This window comes from Staurois parvus, unplaced genomic scaffold (assembly GCF_062004578.1).
Source record: "Staurois parvus isolate SC_StPar_1 unplaced genomic scaffold, SC_StPar_1.0 ptg000635l, whole genome shotgun sequence".
Classification (NCBI taxonomy): Eukaryota; Metazoa; Chordata; class Amphibia; order Anura; family Ranidae; genus Staurois; species Staurois parvus.
Genome location: NW_028318431.1, coordinates 367847 through 377547, shown reverse-complemented (window position 1 = coordinate 377547; position 9701 = coordinate 367847).

Below are 9701 nucleotides of genomic sequence, written 5' to 3'. Positions count from 1 at the left end.
TGATCGGAGTTGTTACTTTTGTTTCAAGCGTTCTATTTTATTGTAAATTTTTTTGCCACTGCAGAGAAATGTTAGCAATAAATAAAACCTTAAAAGTGGTTCTTTGTACCTGTTAAGGAGAGGTCCTCTAATTTTTTTTTTTTCTTCCTGGTGAGGAAGTGCCTCCCCAGTAGGCACCAATAAAAATTGTATATATAGTACAGTGGGGAAAGATTAGAGCCATTGTCAATTTTTTTTATCTTTATTGCAGTCTCTGACCTTATTGGAGAATTTGTCATTTTTCTTTCTGTGACCACCATTGTTTACACAGAAAGTAAGCAAGTGTCTCCACAATACAGACAACAATACAACTCTTGATAAATTCTTTCCCCAAGCAGGGGTTAAAAAAACACTTGGTTGCAACACTTGCCTCCTCTCCAGTGCTGTTCTTTGCAGTACTTTCATTCTTTTACTAGATGGTCCTTTTACAGGTTGCGTTATCTCAAGTGTCCTTTACCTCAGAAGACTTAGGACATACTGTGAGTATCAGGCCTAGAGGGGGTGTCACCACAATATGCCCACTGCCTGAAGACCTGAGGAAAGAGGGGAAAAATAGCACTGGACCCGTATGGTTATCTTATTGATGTAAATATATGGTTCCCAGGCAGGTGGTTGCTAGACCCCAGAAGGTGTCCATGGTTTCCTTGGCTTGTAATGTTCCAAAAATTGGGAATTGAAGAGGTCCAGTTTCAACTTTATTCTGATAAGTCAGGGGGACAATCCAAAGAGTATCCTTTGTGTTTCAGGAGTCCAAAAATGCCCCCTTCTTCAGGCCTAGCCTTGATTGTGGTTTACATTTAACTATTGTAAGAGTAGTCAAGCATCAAATATACTGTAACGCCGGTATTTATCCTAATGTGCTTTCAGACACAATTAGCCTTTAATAGTGTGGATGTATATATATATTTTCCCATTCCCTAAACTACTCTTGAATTTGCAAAGTCCATTGATCTAAATTTCAACCTGAGTGTGACATCCATACTAACTGTTAGAATCTGCTGCTCATTGCATAACTGATTCTTTTTTACAAACAGAAATATTTATGTTTAACATTTCTTTTGTCACCAATAAAAAAAGTTTATTTTATTACATAAATGGATAATTTTTAAATGAATTTCTTTCTTATCAGGACTTTATCTAGAAACATAAATATTTTAAAAAAGGTTTCTGTTTAATATGAATATTATGTAGTCCTTTTATCCAGGCAACCGGTGCCAATCTTTTCACCTGGTCTCTATTTTTTCCTGTTGGGAAAAAAGATTTTTTTTTTTTTTTTACAGAGCTCAATAACTGAACCTGACATTATACACAGTCAAATGAATAACTCTTACTGAAGTTTTAAATCAAACAGAATGTTTCAGGGCAATCCACTTATCTTTATTTGTAAAACAAACATTGTATGCATATAGCTAAAAATAGGATTTAAAGTAATTAATTTTTTATGCCCCTTGACCCACTGTGCAGCTAGAACTATTGATTTATAGTACAGACATAGCCTTATATTAATTAAAAACTGCATACAGCTGAATCCAGCTTGTTGTCTGTCATCTGTGCAGTGTATGCACATGATTACGTTTACTTGAGGTCACCTGTAAAAGAAGCTTTTATATACTTGCCTTTCTGGTGACTGGTGTATTACAAACCTGCTGCATCTCGGCTCCTCAGACTTTACAAATATTTGGTCTTCAGGTGTGTTGAGGAAGACTTGCTATTCCTTGCCAAATGCTATGGTTTCTGCCACCAGCTCGTACCTCTTGTAGTGACATACAAGCTGGCGGGTGGAACCACAATAGCCAGAGAGGATGAGAGGCAAGTATTTTGCACACCCAGAAGTAGAGTGGGAGTGGAAAATCTGCAGCTTTTAAATACATGGGTTGCCAGAGAGGTAAACCTATCCATGCTTCTTACAGGTAATCCCTTTTGTAAAAGTGACTCTGTGGTGACAGAGAAAATTCTGAAATCAATTTGCAGGGATTTGCTCTCACTACCTGTCTGGGACAGGAAGTAAAGGGAAATTTCCCTAATGGCATATAGGTAAAAAAAACTTAAACAGGTTCCAAACTATTTGAACCAAAACAAAATAGGATTTTTGACTTGCCAGTAAAATCCAATCTTGGAGTAGCCTTGGTTTTGTAGGGATACCATAAAGGGAGCGGACTTTGTCCCATACTCCAAGAAACAGAGTTTACTGGTAAAGTTTTACTGGTTTACTGGAATGCCTCCCAGTGCACCCTTATTAAATCCCACCCCTTCCATGAAAGTCCATTATTTTGCCAGTGTCTTTACGTGATGGACATCTTTTTTTTTTTTCTCTGTAGAACAATTCAAAGCCAATTAATTTTATTTTTTCTTTACTACTTTAACTGATCCTTTTTTTTATTAAAATCCAACTGCTTATTGCCTTAGGTTTCATTAGCATATACATATGCACTTGATGTGTATTTTGTAAGCTGTACCTGGATCCTGCCCTATCGGGGCTGGCCTGTAATATTTGCTTGGGGGTACTGAATCCTGCTTTTGCCACTCATCTTGGCATGTGGATCACCAAGTGTGGTTAGCAGCAGGGTCCTATATAGGTCCAGGGTCCATTTCTACGGCACCCAGACCCTGACAATCCTTTTGGGATCCTGCAGCATGGATAAAATAAGACTGGTTCCCTACCTTACCCTTGCAAGGAGTATACTTGCATTGACAAAAGGTAAAACTTTTGGTGGGTTTGTTTTTCACAAGCAACATTGCTGCTTGGTTGGTGTTTAAAGCTGCAAATGCTTTCCAGCTGCCTGCTTCTCTAGAGAGATTGGCTCAGGACATTTAATAAGCACCTGAATTATAGTGGCTCCTTTTACCAGACACACAAATACCTCCCACAGGGGATCCCCTCAAATGGTGGAAACAAGGTGCAGAGGAACTAAGAAAAAAAAAGGGCCTAGTAGCACGTAGGCTATAGATGGTACTGAGTAAAACCCCCAACATGCTCCGGGTGCTAAGCGTTCCTGCATCACAGCAAAGTCCCTTGTTAATGTGGCTCCTTTTCTCTAATTTTAGCTTACTTTCAGGCAGGCAGCAAATGGACTATATGACTAAAGCAGAGTTTGAAGCAACCATGTCTGATTTTTTTCTTTTTGAGAAATTCTCTGCCCTTCTGAAGCTTCCGTTCTCCAGGACCCAAGTGTCCTTCTGCCTCTCTACCACCTGATTCTATTTAAGGAGTATGACTCTGACCTTCCTAACCTTTTCAGCAAAATATTGAGGGCAGTGAGGTGGATGCAAAAGAGGATCTTGCAGGGGAATGTTCAACTGCATTTTCTGAGACATACGTTAAGGCTTTACACCATATGCTTTCTACAGCGAGCTTACTTAATGATGGGGGGCATACTAGTCCTTGTCTAGCAGCATCAGAATATCCTCAGCCAAAACAAGTTCCTATGGGCACTAAACAGCTGCCAAATTTTAAAAGGGCCTCTCCCCTGCACACATAAATTAACTTTGCCTCGAAAGAGGATTGGCCAAATCCCAATAAGGTATTTAATCCTCCATAACACTTTATGTCCTATGAAAAAAGAATTTATGAAAACATTTTCTGTTCCATTAGTGCAGCGGTTCTCAACCTGGGGATCGCGACCCCTTTGGGGGTCGAACGACACTTTCCCAGGGGTCGCCTAAGACCATCGGAAAACACATATTTCCGATGGCCTTAGGAACCGAGACACCGCTCCTCTGTCTCCAGGTGTGGGCGGGATGACATGGGGCACTATTCCTCCCACTGACACCAATGATGGGGCACTATTCCCCCCACTGACACCAATGATGGGGCACTATTCCCCCCACTGACACCTATGATGGGGCACTATTCCCCCCACTGACACCTATGATGGGGCACTATTCCCCCCACTGACACCTATGATGGGGCACTATTCCCCCCACTGACACCAATGATGGGGCACTATTCCTCCCACTGACACCAGTGTTGGGGCACTATTCCTCCCACTGACACCAGTGATGGGGCACTATTCCTCCCACTGACACCAGTGATGGGGCACTATTCCTCCCACTGACACCAGTGATGGGGCACTATTCCTCCCACTGACACCAATGATGGGGCACTATTCCCCCCACTGACACCAATGATGGGGCACTATTCCTCCCACTGACACCAGTGTTGGGGCACTATTCCTCCCACTGACACCAGTGTTGGGACACTATTCCTCCCACTGACACCAGTGATGGGACACTATTCCTCCCACTGACACCAATGATGGGGCACTATTCCCCCCACTGACAACAATGATGGGGCACTATTACTCCCACTGACACCAATGATGGGGCACTATTCCCCCCACTGACACCAATGATGTGGCACTATTCCTCCCACTGACCCCAATGATGGGGCACTATTCCTCCCACTGACACCTATGATGGGGCACTATTCCTCCCACTGACACCAATGATGGGGCACTATTCCTACCACTGACACCAGTGATGGGGCACTATTCCTTCCATTGACATCAGTGATGGGGTACTATTCCTTCCATTGACATCAGTGATGGGACACTATTCCTCCCACTGACACCAATGATGTGGCACTACTCCTCCCACTGCAAAATTACAGTTATGAAGTAGCAACGAAAATAATTTTATGGTTGGGGGTCACCACAACATGAGGAACTGTATTAAGGGGTCGCGGCATTAGAAAGGTTGAGAACTACTGCATTAGTGGATCCTGCCATCTCAGTTCTCAACAGGCATCTCACAATTCCTGTTGAAGATGCTTCATCCTTTTAAGAACTCAGTCAACAGGTGCTTTGTAACCATTTAGAGGGCATCTTTGCCTTTACAACTGGCAATTGTGACCAGGTGCATTTGTCAGATTGTAGCTAACAGGACTGTAGTTGAACTGTACAAATGAATGGAGAATGTGATCCTTTGTTTAAGGACCCTGTTTTTCTGAAACAATTGCAGTTCATGTTTTCGGTGCTGCTATTTTGCATTGATACCCTGGAGCATGTGATTTGCCAGGTCTCTAGGATGACACTGCCCTCTGGGGTTAAATTTACTAGGTAGTGGGGGGGCGAGTACTTCTACCCCACACAAAACAGCCTACTGTTACTGTGGCTACTACTCAATAAAAGGGATCTTTTCTCTTCCAGTAGGCATCCTCTAAATCAAAGGCAAGTTCATCATTTCATTGTAAACCTTGGGCCCAAAAACTCTTCAAGCCTATCCCGAAGCCCTTCTCATACGGCAGGGGCACCCTTCACCCCCACTCTCATATGGGGGGGAATCTATTGGCCTTCCTGCTGGTCTGATTTAGAGATGTCCCAAACCTCTTGGTCTAATTTTCTTTCCTAGGGACTTCAGAATATAATTTCTATCCCTGTCCCCGCCCTGATTCCTAACCTCCAATCTGCCTATTTTTCCATTTCCAGCTTTACTACACATCAACACTCTCTTCACTTTGCTGTGGGGGACCAACACTTTTAATTTGTCATATCCCCCACCCTTTGGGTTTTACAAAGGTGCAAGCTCTGCTCCTGGCCCTGCTAAGATCACAGGACATTCATGTCATGGAATACATGGACAAGCTGCTGAAAGACTTCTCGGCCACAGTCTTGTCTTACAATGCTCAAAGGACAACTCAGCTCTTCTAAGCGTTTGGTTATGTGATCAACTCCAAAACGCCTTATCACCACCTAGAATACCTAGGACTAATTCTAGACATAGCCCAGGTCAAGATTTTAGTATCCCAGGAAAAGAATGCTTCTCTGAGGTCCAACTGTCAGATCAGCCAGGCATCCTTGGCTTCTGCATGAGGGTTTAGGGCCTCATGTTGGTTTCGTTAAAACGGTTCCACTACACTCCGTTTCACTACAGGCTCTTAGAGCTCAACATTCTCATTACAGGGGACAACTATAATGTCAGGACCGGGATTTGAAGCCAGGACCTCTGCTGTATCTTGCAATGGCTCTTCTTGCTGAGCCAGCTTAGATGCTGGACAGCTCTGTCTGTTCCTTTAGACTTTCCTGCCTTGTCTCTTGTTTTTTTTGCAAACCTTGAACTCTTTGCTCCTTCCATGAACTTTGTAATTTAAGCCTTGTTTCTGCACTTCCTGTTTGATTTTTGTGCTCTCTCCAGCTGATATCTTGCGCCTCTGCATACCTGCAGCTGTCCTTATCTCCACAACCACTGCATACCAACCTTTGGCTTTTTTCTCAACTATGAATAAGCATCTTCTCTGTCCATATGTGAAGTGTCTGCAAGAGTCTGACAGACCACCATAGAGGCAGCCACAGGTTTCATGGCAGAGCCTGCCAAGGAAAAAAGTGTCACAGACCGTGCTTCTCCGTAGCCTTAGTATAGGAGCACCAGCACCCTGGGCAGGATTTAATGCACCAGATTGGTACAATCCTCAAGGTTCAACTGAGAAGTCAACTGATCTGGAGCTGCATGAAGGAGCTTCAGTGGATATGCCGCAGTCAGGAATCTTGATAGAAGAATGTTTCAAAGAAAAAAACCTCTACATAAACACGTAGGCTTCTCTCAATAGAAAAAAGATCCAGCAGCTAGGGACACTAGAAAAGAAAAATGAAACTACTATGAGAGGAATGGGTTATACAGGGGATATCTCTGCACCTATGCCAGTGTTCATAAGTAACTGCATAAAACCTGTGGTTGGAGACTAAAGATCATATACCCTGTACTGTGCGGTTAAGAAAAGAAACCTTGAGGCCATAGATACATTGAGATTAGTGCTAGGACAAGATGCTTAGGTGAAGATGGCAAACTGCAACCTCCCATTCCCACCAGGAAGGGATGGGAGTAATAGTGATACCCCATACCCTCTAAAAAACTGTCCACTGCTGATCACTCTTTAGAGGGCTACCCCTAGCTAGCCCCAAAGGTGGGAGAAGGCTAAGGGTCTCTTGGGGGGTATTGAGAAGGTAAGGGGAGGTCTAAGGCTGAGTTGTCCCCCCACCCTCTGTGTACTCACAGTTCACACCTGAGTCTTAGTGTGGCACTTGCTGGGAATGAAGGCAGCTTCTCCTTCCCATCTCAGGTCTTGTGATGTTAGGGTTGCCACCTTATCCCTTTAAAAACTAACACATATTAATTACACAGGTTCTGGGGCTAATTTAATGCCGATAAGGCACTAAGTGAGTTTAACTGTCACCTTAATCAGCCACAGAACCTGTGTAATTAATATATGTTTGGGCTTAAAGGGATGAGGTGGCAACCCTCAGTTATATGGCACATTACAATGGAAAAAGCAGTTGATGGAGGTGTGCTTTTGGCCCTCATGCTTTTCTACCCATTGCCTGCTACTATTGGAGGGAGGGGAGAGCAAAATTCTCCCTCCTGCAGCTTCTGACGCCACAGTGGGGCACAGGAGACACTCCCAGCATGCCCCTCTAGAGGCATTGCAAGTATTGTAACAGACCTGGGGGACCTCAAAGAGAGCAATAATGCCACAATGAACAATGAGTGTGGCCAAACTGTTAATAATGGGAGATGCTTAAGGAGCAGGGGTGGACTGACCATTTGGAAACTCTGGCACTGCCCGAGGGCCCAGGGTCAGTAGGGGGCCCCATGAGATGCCCCTGGTACCTGTGATAGGCTTTTTTGGGTGTGGTTTGAGTGTGGATGAGGACACAGGGGCCCCATGATCCCCTATTGCCCGGGGGCCCCATGAGTTGTTAGTCTGCCCCTGTTAAGTAACATAACTAAACAAAACCTGGGCACCCTTGTACCTATAAAATACTGTATGCTTCGGTTGCTGTGCCACAAGGAAGAGTCTCATGGACACAGATACACCTCAACACAATAATTACGTTCCTATGTTTTTGTGCACTCTGAAAATAGAGAACTATCACTCTGTCTGAACCTACCTAAAAGAAGAACTTCATTAAAATAGTCAGAGACTGCTTAGCAACCAGCAACTATTGAAACAATAAAAACTTTAATGAAAAGTATGTAATGTACAATATAGTGAATCAAGTACAGGAGTCTGTAATGCGGAGGTCAGAGTATGTAATACAGAGTGCTGCAGTCAGTGCTGGGTTTAAGAATACATAACACAGAGTGTAGGGGTCGGGTGTGTATTATAAGAGTTCAAGGATCAGTAGTATGTAAAGTACAGAGTGCTGCAGTCAGTGCCACGTTAAGGAGTACATTAGTCAGAGAGCAGGGGTCTGTGATAGGTAATGCACAGAATGCATAGACTGTGTACTGTAGGTGTCAGGAGTAGAAAATGAAAATTGTGCAGGAATCGGGTTTGCAATGCACAGTTTAGGGATCAGGAGAATTAAAACTTCCTTCGCAAGCTATACTAAATCCTCACTCATCTCTAAAAAATATTAAGCACTAATCTGTCCACTTACCCCTCCCTGGACAAAGCTTTGCCCACCCAAACCCCTCTTTTCCAAAGCAAATCCTCTCTCCCCTTCTAGCACAGATCTTCTCCATTAAAATGCCCCCTTCCAGCGTGAATCCTCTTCCCCTTTCAGCACAAACACTCTTTTCAGTACAAATCATCCACAGCACAATTTCCCTCCCCCCAATCCACCCTTCCACCATAATTCTTCTCCCCTCTCAACCCTCCCTCCCAGCACAAATCCCCTTCAACCCCCCCAAAATACCTTCTACCAGCATAAATCCTTTTCCCCTCCAAGCACAAATCCTTCCTCTCCAAATCCCCTCAATCCACCCTCCTAGTACAAATCCATATGATCATTTCATACATCTGTACAATAAAACAACTGGATTAAATAGTCACTCACATACGAGGGGGTGTTCAAGTCAAACCAGGACTTTTCATTTTACAGGTATAAAAAGTGATGCTAGTGTGGCGGTACTACATGAGAGCTAATCTGAATGGACTGTTGTGCCATGGGACATGCAGGAAAGAAGTCCCTGCACCATTTATTAAATTGCGACCCTCACGGGAACTGAAGTTCCAAGTACAGTTACGATTTCCAGTGCGGGTGGCTTGCCATTAGGATTAATGCCACCCGCCTGTGGTCCTGCATTTCTCTATGTGGGTGGTTTTGGCTGTAGGTATTTGTGCGAGTCCCGCAGCTGCAACACCTGTTACAGTCCATACTGTTGCTTTCATCTTATTCATCTGTTATAAACCGCAGTAAAGTTTAAAGGATAAGTTCACCTTTGGGAACATGTTACATGTTCCATCCGTTTTTAGGGTGGAACATGTTCCACCTGTTTTTAGGATGGAACATGTAACATGTTCCTGTAACCTCTGCACACTGCCTCCCCTCCCTCAGACAGACTTCTCCCCGTACTATCTGTCAAATTTGAAAACGGCGTGGCCATGCGAGGCTCCACCCACACGGCCGCATCATTAATTCACAGTCTTCTGTGAATGAATGAACTGCAAGTCCCGACAGCCTTCGCGGCCTCGGCTTGTAGTTTTCAATGAACTACCACAGCTCTGTAGTTCATTAAAGCCTCCTGTCAGTATATCTGCTTGCTCATACATTCCGTACAACAAGCAGATATTCTGACAGGTCTGCAGGAGACCTGCATGGCATCAGCGATCTACTGATCGCTGTGCAATGTTTTCCAGGCTCCTGTAGACAAAAATAATAAATGTACATTTTTTTACCTCCAAAAAAATGTACATTTATTATTTTTGTCTAAAAGGTGAACTT